Genomic DNA, 18,296 nt, shown 5'->3' with positions numbered 1-18,296 from the left:
ATGGCACGTTATCAAGATTTAAGTGAGATTGAACGAGGTGTTATAGTCGGCGCACCAGTTATGGGACACAGCGCCTCCGAGGTAGCAATGAAGTGAGGATTTTCCCGTACGACCATTTCACGAGTGTACCGTGAATATCAGGAACACGGTGAAGCATCAGATTTTGACATTGCTGCGCCCGGAAAAAGATCCTGAAAGAACGGAACCAATGACGACGGAAGAAAATCGTTCATCGTGATAGAAGAGCAACCCTTCCTCGAATTGCTGCAGATTTCAGTGCTGGGCCATCGACAAGTGTCAGCGTGCGAACCATTCAACGAAACATCATCGATATGGGCTCTCGGAGCCGAAGGCCCACTCGTATACCCATGATGACTGCACGACACAAAGCTTTGCACCTCGCCTGGGCCATTGGACTGTTGATGACTGGAAACATGTTGCCTGGACGGACGAGTCTTGTTTCAAATTCTATTGAACGGATGGACGTGTACGAGTATGGAGACAACCTCATGAATCCATGGACCCTACATGTCAGCAGGAGACTGTTCAAGCTGGTGGAGGCTGTGTAATGGTGTGGGGCGGGTGCAATTGGAGTGACATGGGACCTACGTCTAGATACGACTCTGACAGGTGACACGTACGTAAGCATCCTGTCTGATCACCTGCATCCCTTCATGTCCATTGTGCATTCCGATGAACTTGGGCAATTCCAGCAGGAAAATGCGACACGCCACACTTCCAGAATTACTACAGCGTGGCTCCAGGAACGTTCTTCTGAATTCAAACACTTCCGCTGGTCACCAAACTCCCCAGGCATGAACATTATTGAGCATATCTGGGACGCCTTGCAACATGCTGTTCAGAAAAGATCTCCACCCCTCGTACTCTTACGGATTTATGGACAGCCTTGCAGCATTCATGGTGTCAGTTGCCTCCAGCACTACTTAAGACATTTATCGAGTCAATTCCACGTCGTGTTGCAGCACTTCTACGTGCTGGAGGGTGCCCTACACGATATTAGGCAGGTGGACCAGTTTTTTTGGCTCTTCAGTGTATATCGGACTAGATCTGCATGGACTAAACAAATCGAGTTTTCCCGAGGAGCGATATTCATGCATGTAACACTAACAACACCACACTGGGATGCCAAACTTGAAGTTCAATATCAAGTCGTCTCCCCCTGGGTGGCTTTGGTGTGGGAATATCTATAACTACTCTTTCCTGTGTGTTTCTTTTTTTCTCTTCTGAAAATCCGCCATAAGCTTGTAGTTTTTTGGTTACAGATTCATATTCAGGATTTGAATCGCGCGCCAAAAACAAGACAACCAATCAGAGACTGTGCTCGACATCTATTGAGCAGCCCAGAGAGCATCACAGAGTGCCCCAGAGAGCATCCCAGAGTGCCCCAGAGAGCTAAAACACCAAGAAGAATCGCTTCTCGGCTTTTGGCAAGATCAATGAGTAGTATTTATGGCCCTTAAAAGGGCCGTTTATTGAGAACTGCTTTCAATGATTATATAAAGTACAATCACCCACAATGCGACACTCTTCCAAAGAAGAAGGACCACTAGCCTTCACCCACAAGTGAACGCTGGAATCAGAATTTATATTACAACGTCTACGACATGACAAAGACAAACTCCCGTGAGGTAAAAGGTAGGAACCCTCACTAGCAATAATAATCTCAGAAACAGGTATAGTACGGTAAGCTAAGATTTCCCGAGTTTCAAAGGATTCACTTATGGGTGAAGGCTAGTGGTCCTTCTTCTTTGGAAGATTGTCGCATTGTGGGTGATTGTACTTTATATAATCATTGAAGGCAGTTCTGAATAAACGGCCCTTTTAAGGGCGACAAATACTACACATTGATCTTGCCAAAAGCCGTGAAGCGATTCTTCTTGGTGTTTTAGCTCTCTGGGGCACTCTGGGATGCTCTCTGGGGCACTCTGTGATGCTCTCTGGGCTGCTCAATAGATGTCGAGCACAGTTTCTGATTGGTTGTCTCGTTTTTGGCGCGCGATTCAAATAACGTTGGGGCAACACGCTACCTAGTATTACTAGGAGCGTGTTGCTGGAAAATTCACTTCCGGTGCGATTGCGTAAGCTGATAAAGAGTCCACATCCGCTGCGTGCGCCAGGACTGATGCTATAAATAGCACACTGTTCTGTCTAGCGCATTCACTTGGTTTGAGTGAATAGCCACTGAGGCACTGCTTCTTACAATGATGCGTAAACGTTGTTTTCGTCGTCGCCGGCGAATGCTGGTTTACAAATCACTTGTCAATGTGGACGGCACTCTTGGTGCTTCGACATCTTCTGCGAAGGGTAAAAAGAACGAAGTAAGAGGAGTAGGTAAAACTACTCAATTTGTTCTTATTAATGGACCTACTTTATTTTGTGGTGCGAGGTTAAATTTTTCTTTAATGAAACTTTCTTCTTCTTCCAGTTTGGGTAACGGATGGCTAACTGTATCTTTCGTTGCTTGCAACAATGCAGGAAGAGCCGGTTTGGAATCCTTCGAAACTCGGGAAATCTTAGCTTGCCGTACTATACCTGTTTCTGAGGTTATTATTGCTAGTGAGGGTTCCTACCTATTTCCGCACGGGAGTTTGTCTTTGTCTAGTCGTAGACGTATGAAGATAAATTCTGATTCCAGCGTTCACTTATGGGTGAAGGCTAGTGGTCCTTCTTCTTTGGAAGATTGTCGCATTGTGTGTGATTGTACTTTATATAATCATTGAAAGCAGTTCTCAATAAACGGCAAGTAAGTAAAAGATTACATTAAAGAGCAAACAAAAGAACTCCACGCAGTCCTAGATCCACACGGTGCTGCATGCTCGACAGTGTCAGCGATCTTAAGTGTGTATCACAGTTCTGCTGCACTGTGGGGGCTGTGGGTGGTGTTGAGATGCCTGTGTGGAGAACTACTGCCTGCATAAAGTAGTGAGCTGGCAGGCCCTAGTAGTCATAGTACAGCTTCAAAAAAGAGAGCGGGATGCAGCTGTTGTAAATGATCTCTCACACATCCAAATGTAATCTCCACAGTACTACACGTACCGTAGAAACAGCACCTATGCAGGAAGATTACATGAAGTGAATAATGAGGAAACTGTGGAGCAAGCAGTGCAGTACAGAACAAAGACTACGACTTTGGACTGGGGACAGAGTTATATTGAGGAAAACTGTACACAGCGGAAACTCTGGTATCCCACCCCACTGACTTTAAAAGCCCACCAGAGAATACGGAACTGGAGCTCGGCCGCGAGGCCGAGTGTTACATCCGCTAGCGCTATCGTAGCCGGCCAACCAGAGGTTCCGCCCCCCCCCCCCCCCCCCCCCAGTAAGCTTCGCCATGCAGAGACGCAGATGTCGGTGGTGCATTTGTCTCACCATTTGTCATTTCTCTCTTTCCGGTTTACTCGCTGGGCTTGGTTTATCTGTAGTCTAGGGGATCGCTAAACGACGTCTCTGAATTGTATTCTATCTCTGCTTTGCGATGAAAGATGCATTAAATTCCATAACAGAGAAGTTATGTGCAATTAAACTTGTATGTTACTTGGCGTTAAAATCACTTTCAGATTGTCCCACACATTTTCTGGTGTCGAAATTTTGGAAAAAGCGACGCGGACGAGAGTTTTTGAAATCTCTGGACCATCGTGATAGTTCGAAAGGAATTGCACATCGATTCAGAGCAACTAAAAGGTGAAATTTCGTCACACATAACGTATAATATATGCTCTCAGTTAAGTTATCTACACGTTAAGACCTCCAGCTTCAATATTTGAGTACTGTGTAGAACAATAATTCGCAAACCTCTTTCCTCTGCGTCCCTGCCCCTTCACGGTGAAAAATAGTATCAGCCCCCCTCCCACCGGCTGTTTTATTAAGTAAAGAAGTCAGTTCTTTATATTGTTTTCGCCTTATTTTTTGTTTTATCAAATTCAATTCAGAAGAATTTTACGCAGCAGAAACCGAAACTACATGAATTATAATAACTAAAATACGGAAAAACTGTTTATCTTTATCACATTTTCATTTATTCTAAATGTATGAAATAAACAACATTTATTGATCAGCAAACGAGGATTACAAGAGCATTAAAATTTTAAATTACTAAGTTCATTGTGATGGATCAGCTTGCTTTTGAGAAGAAAATTTCTCATGGCGTAGTGTAATAACAGAAACAGCCCCACCAAGCTCTTTGCTTTCATTTAGCTTCGAACGGTAGTTCGACTTCATAGCTGCCAACGCTGAAAAGCCGGTCTCGCACAAGTATGTTATTGCAGAATGAATCAGAATCATCATTACATTTTGGCTCCACGTTGGGAATCGCTTGCTAATACGTTTCATAAACTCCAACAAAGGTACTCCATTAAATTTGCTCCTCAGCGAAGTATCACAAGTAAGATCAATAAGTTGTTCCTGCTCTTTTGTAGTCAGACATGCTGGTCCAGGGGTATTTTTGAATGGATTTCTGATCTAATTAAATTTATCAAAATTATTGCTGATATACCTCTAGAAATGAACAATGTGGCAAATGATGACGACTGCAGGCTTTTGTCTCCCCTGGAACTACCGGATTATCTGCGTCCTCTAACAGTGACGCAAGAGAAGAGAACATATCTAGCACCAACTTTCCATTCACTTTTCCCACAGCTCTAATTTCTTTATGAACGCCTTCTCTTTTTCATTCCAAGATAGCACATTTTGCCTGATTACATCTCAAAAATGTCAGGGAGGTAAGCCATTTTCAATAGAAAATTTCCGTTGCTGAAACAGTCTGCCAGAGAGTGACTTTTCTCCTGGACTTTCGCTTACAGTTCACCATGAATTCCCGACGTTGGGTGAGCTTCATCTATGTATAATCCAATGCACTTATTTCGTGATATAGCATTTCAATTAAAAAAGTATTTATTATGTTAGAAAGGCTTTAAGCTGTAAATATTTGCTGTATCGGGTCACAGAAGAAAAATTCCTCTCGAATGTTAAACTCATCAACTAAACGAACGTAAGCAATCAGATGAGCATCTTAATCAATATCAGTCGTTTTATCCACTTGAAGTGCGAAACAATTGTTATACAGTTCATCGATTAACTGCTCGAGTAAATAGTCAGATATGTCTAAAATCCCTCTACACACTGTGTCGCTATAGGTAGGAATACTTTTCAACTGTTGAGTAAATGAGACACCAAAATTGTTACTACTACACTAAAATGCCAAAGAAACATGTACACCTGTTGCGAACACGCAGACGTGCCGCAACACGACGTGGCATGGACTCGACTAATGTTTGAAGTAGTGCTGGAGGGAACTGACACCATGAATCCTACAGGGCTCTCCATAAATCCATAAGACTACGAGGGGGTGGAGATCTCTTCTTAACAACACGTTGCAAGGCATCCCAGATATGCTCAGTAATGTTCCTCTCTGGGGAGTTTGGTGGCCAGCCACAGAGTTTAAACGCAGAAGAGTTTTCCTGGAGGCACTCTGTAGCACTTCTGGGCGTGTGGGGTGTCGCATTGTCCTGCTGGAAATGCTCAAGTCCGTCGCGAAGCACAATGGACGTGAATGGATGCAAGTGATCAGACAGGATGCTTACTTACGTGTCACCTGTCAGAGTCGTATCTAGACTACCTGCGGTCCCATATCACTGTAGCTGCACGCACCCAACACAGTTACAGAGCCTGCACCAGCTTTAACAGTCACCTGCTAAAATGCAGGGTCCATGGATTCATGAGGTTCCCTCCATACCCATACACGTCCATCCGCTCGATACAATTCCAAACGAGACTCGTCCGACCAGGCAACATGTTGCCCGTCATCAACAGTCCAATTTCGGTGTTGAGGGGCCCAGGCGAGGCGTAAAGCTGTGTGTCCTGCAGTCATCGAGGGTCCGAGAGTCGGCCTTCGGCTCAGAAAACCAGCATCAATGATGTTTCGTAGAATGGTTCGCGCGCCGTCAGTTGTTGATGGCCCAGCATTGAAATTTGCAGCCATTTGCGGAATGTTTGCACTTCAGTCGTCTTTGGTCCCCTTCTTGCAGGATCTTTTTCCGGCCGCAGCGATGTCGGACATTTGATGTTTTACCGGCTTCCTGATATTCACGGTACACTCGTGAAATGGCCGTAGGGGAAAATCCCCACTTCATCGCTACCTCGGAGATAGTCTGTCTCACCGTTCGTGTGCGGACTATAACACATGCTCCAACTCACTTAAATCTTGATAGCCTACCATTGTAGCGGTAGTAACCGATCTAACAATTGCGCCAAACACTTGTTGCCTTATTTAGGCGTTTCCGACCGCAGCGCCGTATTCTGCCTGTTTACATATTTCTGTATTTGAATATGCACGCCAGTACCAGTTTCTTTGGAGTGTCAGTGTATATCAATTGCTGTTGGTAAAACTAGAGTTTCTACAACCGTGTGCGGTTTCTTGCATTTAGCGATCCTATGCGCTAAAAGGCGCTTAGAAGTCACATTCGTCGCTTCAGCAAAATTCTTCTGGATAGACAATTAAACATGTATTTTCCTGACAAAATATTCTTTTAGTTTTCAATATGTCTCCTTAACTTTTTAAGCCACCTATTAGTGATTACACAAAAAAAATGAGTGTTTGGTGTCACTGGCCAGGAGGCCCCTTACGGGGGAGCTCCGGCCGCCTTGGTGCAGAGACTACACAACACCCAGTGCCTGAGCGGAGATAATCTCAGACCCAGCCGGAAACCGAACCCGGGCCCGTAGGACGGCAATCCGTCACACTGAAAACTTTTTTTTAAAAAAATCTCATTTTGTTCGTTTTTGCTCGTTGCATTTGCTCGGGGCGGACGTCGTCAGACACCCGTTTCAGTTAGTCGTTGATCCATTAATTCAGTTTTTTTATTACAGATGGCAGCTAACCCTCCGACCGAACACGCTGAGTTACCATGCCAGCGCCACTGAGCTCTCAGGACGGACAGGGATGATACAATTACAACTAAACGTGAGCACACATGACAAAGCAAAGTTAAAACGTAAACTAGGAACGCAGCATTGCAATCTTACACACTTTATCAAAAATGGTTCGAATGGCTCTGAGCACTATGGGACTTTACATCTGAGGACATCAGTCCCCTAGAACTTAGAACTACTTAAACCTAACTGACCTAAGGACGTCACTCACATCCATGCCCGAGGCAGAATACGAACCTGCGACCGTAGCGGTCGCGCGGTTCCAGACTGAAGCGCCTAGAACCGCTCGGCCACTCCGCCCGGCGAATGGAGAAGGATGGGGAAGGAAGTCGGCCGTGCCCTTTCAAAGGAATCATACCGGCATTTGCCTGAAGCGATTTAGGGACATCACAGAAAACCTAAATCAGGATGGGTGGACGCGGGTTTGAACCGTCGTTCTTCCGAATGCGGGACCAGTGTGCCAACCACTGCGACACCTCGTTCGGTGCGGCCCACATGACGGGGGCCTGTTGCGCACCCGACGGTCAACCTTTAGCGTCTTCGCAGTGGTACCTATCCATCGTCTTAAAATACGCATATATGTAAAGTCAGGTATTACTTGTCACTTTGGTCGTGCTAATCGAATGTTGCCATTTCTTCGTTTCCAGAAGTGTGTAACTGCAGATATCTGTTTATACTTCGGCTATCTGCACTTGTATTGTAGAAATCCCTTCATTTAGAAGTAATTCTGTTGTTGCCTCCAGGTAGACGCTACAACAACTTTTAAAACAACACTATTAACTTACTTTATTATCTTGACCCAGTCCTTTTTCTAACGTTCCCTTTATCCATTTTATCAACTACCTTTTCATTTTCCTTCGTCTCTTATTCCCGTCCTTTTGTAAATGTTCCTCCTGTTCCTTTTGACATGACACAAATGCTACTTCTAGGGTATCAAGAAGTTCGTCAAGCAGTTCGCCATCAGTCTTAGACCACGTAAACTGACGGGAAAAAATCATTACACCATGAAATAATTAATGTTGAGTTACTAGATTTCGGGAATGTATTTAAGTGATTAGTGTTGCAACTTCACAGGTTAATATATGGACGAGAAAAGCCATTGCAATGAATACATCAACATATACGTGATTACTCTGCTATTCACAATAAACTGCCTGGCAGAGGGTTCAATGAACCATTTTCAAGCTGTCTCTCTACCGTTCCACTCTCGAACACCACTTAAATTTTTCTGTGCAGGCCCTGATTTCTCTTACTTTATTGTGACGATCATTTCTCCCTATGTAGGTGGGTGCCAACAGAACGTTTTCGCAATCGGAGGAGAAAACTGGTGATTGAAATTTCATGAGAAGATCCTGTCGCAACGAAAAACACCTTTGTTTTAATTATTGCCACTCCAATTCACGTATCATGTCTGTGACACTATCTCCGCTATTTCGCTATAATACAAAACGAGCTTCCCTTCTTTGTACTCTTTCGATGTCATCCGTCAGTCCCACCTGATGCGGATCCCACACCGCACAGCAATACTCCAGAATAGGACGGACAAGCGTAGTGTAAACAGTCTCTTTAGTAGACCTGTTGCACCTTCTAAGTGTTCTGCCAGTGAATCTACCCATAATATTATCTATGTGATCGTCCCAGTTTAGGTTATTTGTAATGGTAATCCCTAAGTATTTAGTTGAATTTAGAGCTTTCAGATCTGTGTGACTTATAGCGTAATCGAAATTTAGCTGATTTCATTTAGTACTCATGTGAATAACTTCACACTTTTCCTTATCCAGGGTCAATTGCCACTTTTCGCACCACACAGATATCTTATCTAAATCATTTTGCAATTCATTTTGGTCATCTGATGACTTTAAAAGACGGTAAATGAGAGCATCATCTGCAGACAATCTAAGACGCCTACTCAGATTGTCTCCTATGTCGTTAATATACACTCCTGGAAATTGAAATAAGAACACCGTGAATTCATTGTCCCAGGAAGGGGAAACTTTATTGACACATTCCTGGGGTCAGATACATCACATGGTCAAACTGACAGAACCACAGGCACATAGACACAGGCAACAGAGCATGCACAATGTCGGCACTAGTACAGTGTATATCCACCTTTCGCAGCAATGCAGGCTGCTATTCTCCCATGGAGACCATCGTAGAGATGCTCGATGTAGTCCTGTGGAACGGCTTGCCATGCCATTTCCACCTGGCGCCTCAGTTGGACCAGCGTTCGTGCTGGACGTGCAGACCGCGTGAGACGACGCTTCATCCAGTCCTAAACATGCTCAATGGGGGACAGATCCGGAGATCTTGCTGGCCAGGGTAGTTGACTTACACCTTCTAGAGCACGTTGGGTGGCACGGGATACATGCGGACGTGCATTGTCCTGTTGGAACAGCAAGTTCCCTTGCCGGTCTAGGAATGGTAGAACGATGGGTTCGATGACGGTTTGGATGTACCGTGCACTATTCAGTGTCCCCTCGACGATCACCAGTGGTGTACGGCCAGTGTAGGAGATCGCTCCCCACACCATGATGCCGGGTGTTGGCCCTGTGTGCCTCGGTCGTATGCAGTCCTGATTGTGGCGCTCACCTGCACGGCGCCAAACACGCATACGACCATCATTGGCACCAAGGCAGAAGCGACTCTCATCGCTGAAGACGACACGTCTCCATTCGTCCCTCCATTCACGCCTGTCGCGACACCACTGGAGGCGGGCTGCACGATGTTGGGGCGTGAGCGGAAGACGGCCTAACGGTGTGCGGGACCGTAGCCCAGCTTCATGGAGACGGTTGCGAATGGTCCTCGCCGATACCCCAGGAGCAACAGTGTCCCTAATTTGCTGGGAAGTGGCGGTGCGGTCCCCTACGGCACTGCGTAGGATCCTACGGTCTTGGCGTGCATCCGTGCGTCGCTGCGGTCCGGTCCCAGGTCGACGGACACGTGCACCTTCCGCCGACCACTGGCGACAACATCGATGTACTGTGGAGACCTCACGCCCCACGTGTTGAGCAATTCGGCGGTACGTCCACCCGGCCTCCCGCATGCCCACTATACGCCCTCGCTCAAAGTCCGTCAACTGCACATACGGTTCACGTCCACGCTGTCGCGGCATGCTACCAGTGTTAAAGACTGCGATGGAGCTCCGTATGCCACGGCAAACTGGCTGACACTGACGGCGGCGGTGCACAAATGCTGCGCAGCTAGCGCCATTCGACGGCCAACACCGCGGTTCCTGGTGTGTCCGCTGTGCCGTGCGTGTGATCATTGCTTGTACAGCCCTCTCGCAGTGTCCGGAGCAAGTATGGTGGGTCTGACACACCGGTGTCAATGTGTTCTTTTTTCCATTTCCAGGAGTGTAGATCAGGAACAATAGAGAGCCTATAACACTTCCATGGGGAACGCCGGATATTATTTCTGTTTCACTCGATGACTTTCCGTCTATTACTACGAACTGTTACCTTTCTGACAGGAAATCACGAATCCAGTCGCACAACTGAGGCGGTACTCCGTAGGCACGCAGTTTGGTTAGAAGACTCTTGTGAGGAACGGTGTCGAAAGCCTTCTGGAAATCAAAAAATATGGAATCAATTTGACATCCCCTGTCGATAGCACTTATTACTTCATGAGTATAAAGAAAAATGGCTCTGAGCACTATGGGACTAAACATCTATGGTCATCAGTCCCCTAGAACTTAGAACTACTTAAACCTAACTAACCTAAGGACATCACACAACACCCAGCCATCACGAGGCAGAGAAAATCCCTGACCCCGCGGGAATCGAACCCGGGAACCCGAGCGTGGGAAGCGAGAACGCTACCGCACGACCACGAAATGCGGGCTGAGTATAAAGAGGTAGTTGTGTTGCACAAGAACGATATTTTCTGAAACCGTGCTGACTATGTGTCAATAAATCCAAAACCTCCAAAATGTTGAAAGCAAGGATGCAAACGTGGTCAGTTAATGCTGTTTGTGGATGATGCTGGAGTTGTCGTCCGATGATGTCAAATACGTTCTCGATTGGAGGCAGATCTGGTGATCGTGCGCGCCAAAACAAGACGTCGACACTCTGTAGAGCATGTTGGGTGACAACACCGGTATGTGGGATAGTGTTTCCCAGTTGGAAAACACCCCCTGGAATGCTGTTCATTAATAGCAGCACAAAAAGTTGAATCACCAGACTGACGTACAAATTTGCAGTCAGGATACTTGGGATAATCGCGGGGGTGCTTCTGCTGTCATACGAAATCGCACCATAGACCATAACTCTAGGTGTAGGTCCAGTTGTGTAGCAAGCAGACAGGTTGGTTGCAGAGCATTCCGTGGCCTCCTTCTACTCAACGCATGGCCGTCACTGGCACCGAGGCAGAACAAGTTTTCGTCAGCAAACACAAGAGACCTCCACCCTACCCTGCAATGAGCTCTCCCTTCGTCACTAGTGAAGTCACAAAGGGCAGCGATTTGGTGTCAGTGGAATGTACGCTATAGGGGGTCTGCTTCGCAGCTGCCCTTGAAGTAACTCATTTGTAACAATTCGTTGTGTTACTGTGGTGCCAGATGCTGCTCGAACATCCGCTGCACATGCAGTACGACGCACAACAGTCATACGCTGAAGACGACGGTCTTCCGTCTCGGCAGTGCCACGTGACCGTCCGGAGAGCAGTCTTCTTGCGACCGTACTTTCCCATGACCATCGCTGCTGGAAACCACATGCAGAGGCTACGTTCCTGCCAAGCCTTTCTGCAGTATCGCGAAAGCAACATCAAGCTTCTGGTAGCCCTCTTACACGACATCGTTCAAACTCAGTGAGGTGCTGGTAATAGCGTCTTTGTTGCCTTAAACACATTTTTGAGTAACATCAGCTCGCTACTCCAGCGCAGACGCAACTAACGCTCACGACCGTTACAGCACTTATTTGAAGCAAATCTGATTTCAACCACATAATGGCGCTGCTAGCGCTGCTCTTACGAGACTGACGCGACATCTGGAATTCATCTTTCAGATGTAGACACGCGCCTACCAACTTTCGTTTATATTGCACAACTCCTTGAGATTTTTTTTCGTCAGTGTACTTGCAGATATTATAGGGAAAATCGTATTTATAAGAGTGTTGCCCTTTGTTGATCATAACTGTCACTAATAAACTAAAAACAGGCTCGTTTACCCACAAAATTGCAAGGCTACAAAACGATCTACATTCTTTTTCTAAAGCACTGGAAAATCAAATCTGGGATGAACTGTACATGGAAAATAGAGCAGATGCTAAGTTCTCTAAATCCTGGACGTTATTGAAATTAAGGTTTACAGAAAGAAGCCTCTTCAGTAGCAGCAGCTAAATAAAATGGATGGATAACTGCAGGTATTAGAAAGTCCTCCCAGACACTTAAAATATCTCATTTCTTTAGAAAAGCACTACGATAATCCACAATTAGTAGATTACTATAACAGCTATAGTAAAATACACAGGACTGTATGTTTGTTGCAACAAAATAATTCAATCACAAAATAATAGATAATGCAGAAAATAAAAGCAAAGTAGTATCGGATGTCATGAAATATGCAATTGCGAAAGGTAGACACAAGTATAATAACATAGAAATCAAAGATTGTTGAAGAATAAAAGAAAATCCCCAGCAGTTGACAAATTTTGTAAATGACAGCTCTGGTATTGTGGAGGAGTTGCAGCTAAATAATCTTAAAACACGCGTAGCAGCCACAAGACTTACACAGTTTTTTCTCACAACAGAAATTGAAGTCAGGAAAACAAGAAACAAATTAAAAAATAAATCAGCGGGCGTAGATGAGGTTCCAGACTTTGCTTCTGGATGTATGCCTATGCAGCACGGAAGCCCTGTTAACAAACGTAATAAATGAGTCCTTTAGTTCAGATGTTATTCCAATCTAAAGTACGCAGAGGTTGTGGGATCACAAAGACAGGTAATGCGGAGGGTGCTGAAAAATAAAGACCATTGTTACTGCTTTCCGGAATCACAAAAATAAATGCATCGATCATGAGGGATAGACTTATGAGTTACATGAGTAAATACAATCTTTTTAACAAATCACAGTTTTGCAGAAGTGTAACATTAGCCGCTATAGAGTTCACAAATGTGGTACTTGAAACTCTTGAGAAGGAAGACTGTGTTACAGGCATATTCTTTGATTTGTTCAAGGCTTTTGACAGTTGTTGACCACAAAATATTGTTAAAGAAACTGGAAGCGCTAGGTATAAGAGGAATAGCAAACGAATGGTTCCAGTCTTACCTCGGTAACAGTGTGCAAAGGATGTAGCTACTTCATATGTATGCTAATGATAAATTTTTAATGAAACCATTGGTAGGCAAGAAACAAGTAAACCTAGGTGTTCCTCAGGGTAGCGTATTGGGTCCATTACTGTTCTTAATATATGTCAATGACTTTACAGGCAGTATAAGATGTGAAGAGCCAATGACTTTGTCGCAGTGGTAACACCGGTTCCAGTCGGATTACCGAAGTTAGCACTTGGATGGATCACCGCCCGTTCTACTGAGTCCTGTTGCCAAGCTGGATGTAGTCAGCCTTGCGAGGCCAATTGAGAAGCTACTCGATTGAGAAGTAGCGACACGGTCACAAAACTGACAACAGCCGAGAGAGCGGTGTGATGACCACATTCTCTCCATTTCCGCATCAAGCGACGCCTAAGAGCTGAGGATGACATGGCGGCTGGTCGGCACCGTTGGGCCTACAATGCCTGTTCGGATCGTGTTAGTTTTTTTTTATAAGACGTGAAGAAAAAGCTCTGTTTGCTGACGACAGTAACATCGTAGTATTGCTAAAACACCAGAACTCCTATTAGAGAAACCAAATTAAACTTTCAAGGATGTTTACGGTTGGGCAGTGTTTAATAAATAAAGACTGAACATAAAGCAAACAAGCAGTGTGTACTTCAGCATAAAGAGGGAAAAGAGCTCTATCGAATTAAGCGTAGATGACAAATCAATAGATTGTGTAATAAACACAAGGCTTTTAGGGATGAATATTGATCGTCAGTTAACTTGGAAGGAACACAAAACGATACTAGCAAAAAGGATTTCATCAACACGTTATGCTCTTAGTGTCCTGACATCAGATTCTAACAGGCAAAGGTCTATGGTGACATACTGCTCAGTTCTTAGCGATGGGATTCTTTTCTGGGGTCAAAGCCACAAAATATGGACACGATTTTTAAACACAACTAGAAACAGTAATTGGGCTCCCTGTAAAGAGCTAATTTAAAACTGCAACAAGTGAGTACATACATCAATCTGTTCTGCGTATCAGGAAAAACATTGATAAGTAATTCGCTGATAGCTCTAGAGATAATCATGGAATGAAAGCGACTATGGACTTACGTTTACGAATTAAAAATAAACAAAAACACAAAACAGCATTTTCTGTCACGGAATAAAGCCAGATAGTAAGGTGCCCAAGGATATGAAAAAGATACTCAAATACATCCGTTAAAAGCGGCAGCTAAAACAGTTTTCGTGAGTAATACACACTACAAAATTAAAGATTGCTCGTATTTAGAAAATTCTATCAATCTGTATATTGACCGAGTAGTAAAGGAAACAAAGGAAAAATTCGGAGTAGGAATTAAAATCCATCGAGAAGAAATGAAAACTTTAAGGTTCGCCGATGACATTCTGTCAGAGACAGTAAAGGACCTGGAAGAGCAGCTAAACGGAATGGAGAGTGTCTTGAAAGGAAGATATAGGATGAACATCAACAAAAGCAACACGAGGATAATGGAATGTAGTCGAATTAAATCGGGTTGATGCTGAGGGAATTAGATTAGGAAATGAGACGCTTAAAGTAGTAAATGGGTTTTGCTATTTGGGGAGCAAAATAATTGATGATGGTCGGAGTAGAGGGGATATAAAATGTAGACTGGCAATGGCAGGGAAAGCGTGTCTGAAGAGGAGGAATTTGTTAACACCTAGTGTAGATTTAAGTGTCAGGAAGTCGTTTCTGAAAGTATTTGTGTGGAGTGTAACGTGGACGATAAATAGTTTAGACAAGAGGAGAATAGAAGCTTTCGAAATGTAATGCTACGGAAGAATGCTGAAGATTAGATGGGTAGATCACATAACTAATGAGGAGGTATTGAATAGGATTGGGGAGAAGAGAAATTTGTGGCACAACGTAACTAGAAGAAGGGATCGGGTGGTAGGACATATTCTGAGGCATCAAGGGATCACCAATTTAGTATTGAAGAGCGGCGAGGAGGGTAAAATCGGAGACCAAGAGATGAATACACTAAACAGATTCAGAAGGATGTAGGTTGCAGTAGGTACTCGGAGATGAAGAAGCTTGCACAGGATAGAGTAGCATGGAGAGCTGCATCAAACCAGTCTCTGCACTGAAGACCACAACAACAACAGAAAATTCTACTGTGTTCAATATCTTACTCGTCAAGGGGGGATGCTGGCTCATATTTTCAGGCGGACTGAGGAGAGGACACGGGGCATAACTGGATGTTTATGGGCTTGGAGCCAGTTTCCCAAAGAGATTGGAGCTATTGCAAGGAGCATAGCAGCGTGTTCATGGTTCAGGAGTTACCAACGGGTGTCCTCAGTACGTGCAGCAATCAAGTGCAAATTTGTGTTTTATATTAGGGGTTGTATGTAAATCAAACAACGTTGTACAATAAGCAACAACCGAATGAGGCAGTGCAGTTGTTAAGAAACCGACTTCATATTCTGGAGGACGGGTTTAGCTCTGCCCGTCAGTCCTGATTTAGGTTTCCCATAATTACTTCATATTCTGGAGGACGGGTTTAGCTCTGCCCGTCAGTCCTGATTTAGGTTTCCCATAATTTTCCTAAATCATTTCACGCAAATGCTGGGGTAGTTCCTTCATGAATCCCTTAATAAAATGTTGCATTTTTCGAACCGTCAGCAAAAATACAAGACTCTCAAGGACGAGGTCATTTTATTAACAAGTGACGTATGTTGTTGTGGTCTTCAGTCCAGAGACTGGTTGGACGCAGCTCTCCATGCTACTCTTTCCTGTGCAAGCTTCTTCATCTCCCAATACCTACTGCAACCTACATCCTTCTGAATCTGCTTTGTGTATTCATCTCTTGGTCTCCCTCTACGATTTTCACCCTCCACGCAGCCCTCCAATGCTAAATTTGTGATCCCTGGATGCCTCAGAACATGTCCTATCACTCGATCCGTTCTTCTAATCAAGTTGTGCCGCAAATTTCTCTTCTCCCCAGTTCTATCCACCTCCTCATTAGTTACGTGAGCTTCCCATCTAATCTTTAGCGTTCTTCTGTAACACCACATTTCGAAAGCTTCTATTCTAAAAGTAGTTCATTATTGTAGGAATACATAATTCTGACGAAGCCATACACATGTCACAGTGAAGGGTGGCCAAACTGTCGCAACAGTAACCTCTTCCGGCAGCTACGCAGGAGTGTATTCTCACATGCGAACGATCATAAAGGTGACGAATGGCGCAGTGCGATAGATTGTTCCACATACCGCTCGACTTTTGTTGCATTCCGGCAGTGGTTCATGAGGCCTCTTCGTGTCCCATACGTGTCCAATTGGCGGGAGATCTGCAGGTCTTGCTAACCAGGCCAGTTATATTAGTTCTCCCTCGTAAGAATCGTTTGGCACATTTACTCTTATGTTTAGGCAGATATTTGCAATTACGTTTTTGTAATGTGTAGCTGGAGTCACCCAAAACAGAAACTGCTCATCACGTCTTTGATGCGACGACCAGTGCTGACGGAATACGTTTGTTTATGTACTATTACAAACAAAATGGTATTTAAAACGCAACTTCTCGTGCCTATTCGATAGAGAGGTCCGAAATTAGTCAACTGCGATGTTCCTGAAGCCACTCTGTAGCAAATCTGGACTTGTGGGGTGTCGCATTGTCCTGCTGGAATTGCTCAAGTCCGTCTGAATGCACAACGGACATGAATGGATGCACGTGATCAGGCAGGATGCTTAAGTACGTGAAATGTATTAACAGGGACAGTAAAACATAAAGAACAACCAGTACTGCAGTAGCAACTGAGCAGCGCTGCTGCATGACAAAAGCAGACAGCACTGGACAGGGTGGTGCTCAGCTGCTGCTGCAGTACTGGTTGTTATTCATGTTTTACTGTCCCTGTTAATATACACTGCTCAATAAAAGTTTGGAATACTATCTTAATATGGCATCTACGATACTAGAGGTCTCATTGACCTAGGCATGCTTTGTCGCCATTTCCCAGTCATGTAAACATACCGCTGCCGCATCAGCACACTATGAGCAGTCCAGTGTCAACAATTTCATTCTGTTTTAGTTCAGCACTGCATTGATATGCCAAGTAGAGGCATACAACGCTTTGACAGGATAGTGGCTTTACTTTCAGCAGGTCATACACAGCCAGATATTACCGATCAGTTACACTACTGTCAATTAAAAATGCTACTCCACGAAAATGACGTGCTACAGACGCGAAATTTAACCGACACGAAGAGGATGCTGTGATATGCAAATGATTAGCTTTTCAGAGCATTCACACAAGGTTGGCCCGGGGGCGACACTTAACAACGTGCTGACATGAGGAAAGTTTTCAACCGATTTCTCATACACAAACAGCCGTTGACCGGCGTTGCTGGTGAAACGTTCTTGTGATGCCTCGTGTGAGGAGGAGACATGCGTACCATCACGTTTCCGACTTTGATAAAGGTCGGGTTGTAGCCTATCGCGATTGCGGTTTATCGTATCGCGACATTGTTGCTCGCGTTGGTCGAGATGCTATGACTGTTAGCAGAATATGGAATCGGTGGGTTCAGGAGGGTAATGCGGAACGCCGTGCTGGATCCCAACGGCCTCGTATCACTAACAGTCGAGATGACAGGCATCTTATCCGTGTTGCTGTAACGGATCGTGCAGACACGTCTCGATCCCTGAGTCAACAGATGGGGACGTTTGCAAGACAACAACCATCTGCACGAACAGTTCGACGACGTTTGCAGCAGCATGGACTATCAACTCGGAGACCATGGCTGCGGTTACCCTTGACGCTGCATCACAGACAGGAGCGCCTGCGATGGTGTACTCAACGACGAACCTGGGTGCACGAATGCCAAAACGTCATTTTTTCGGATGAATCCAGGTTCTGTTTACAGCATCATGATGGTCGCATCCGTGTTTGGCGACATTGCGGTGAACGCACATTGGAAGCGTGTATTCGTCATCGCCATTCTGGGGTATCACACGGCGTGATGGTATGGATGCCATCGGTCACCTCTTGTTCGCATTGACGGCACTTTGAACAGTGGACGTTACATTTCAGACGTGTTACGAGCCGTGGCTCTAC

The 18,296-nt window shown here is 44.9% G+C and overlaps 1 protein-coding gene across 2 annotated transcripts in view; it reads right to left on the bottom strand.

Moving 5' to 3' along the window:
- The window catches only part of LOC126252610 (UDP-glucosyltransferase 2-like), a 73,712-nt gene that overhangs the window by 51,655 nt on the left and 3,761 nt on the right, over positions 1–18,296 (bottom strand). The window contains exon 2 of one of the 2 annotated variants that reach the window (XM_049953511.1): positions 10,410–10,513. The exons of the other annotated variant lie outside the window; for it this stretch is intronic. The gene's annotated coding sequence lies outside the window, so the exon portion shown is untranslated. The remainder of the gene's footprint in view (positions 1–10,409; positions 10,514–18,296) is intronic. 2 annotated transcript variants of the gene reach the window in all.

The sequence above is a fragment of the Schistocerca nitens genome, chromosome 4 (assembly GCF_023898315.1).
Source record: "Schistocerca nitens isolate TAMUIC-IGC-003100 chromosome 4, iqSchNite1.1, whole genome shotgun sequence".
NCBI lineage: Eukaryota > Metazoa > Arthropoda > Insecta > Orthoptera > Acrididae > Schistocerca > Schistocerca nitens.
Note: the sequence above shows the minus strand (reverse complement) of the source record. Positions and strands in the feature narration are given on the sequence as shown.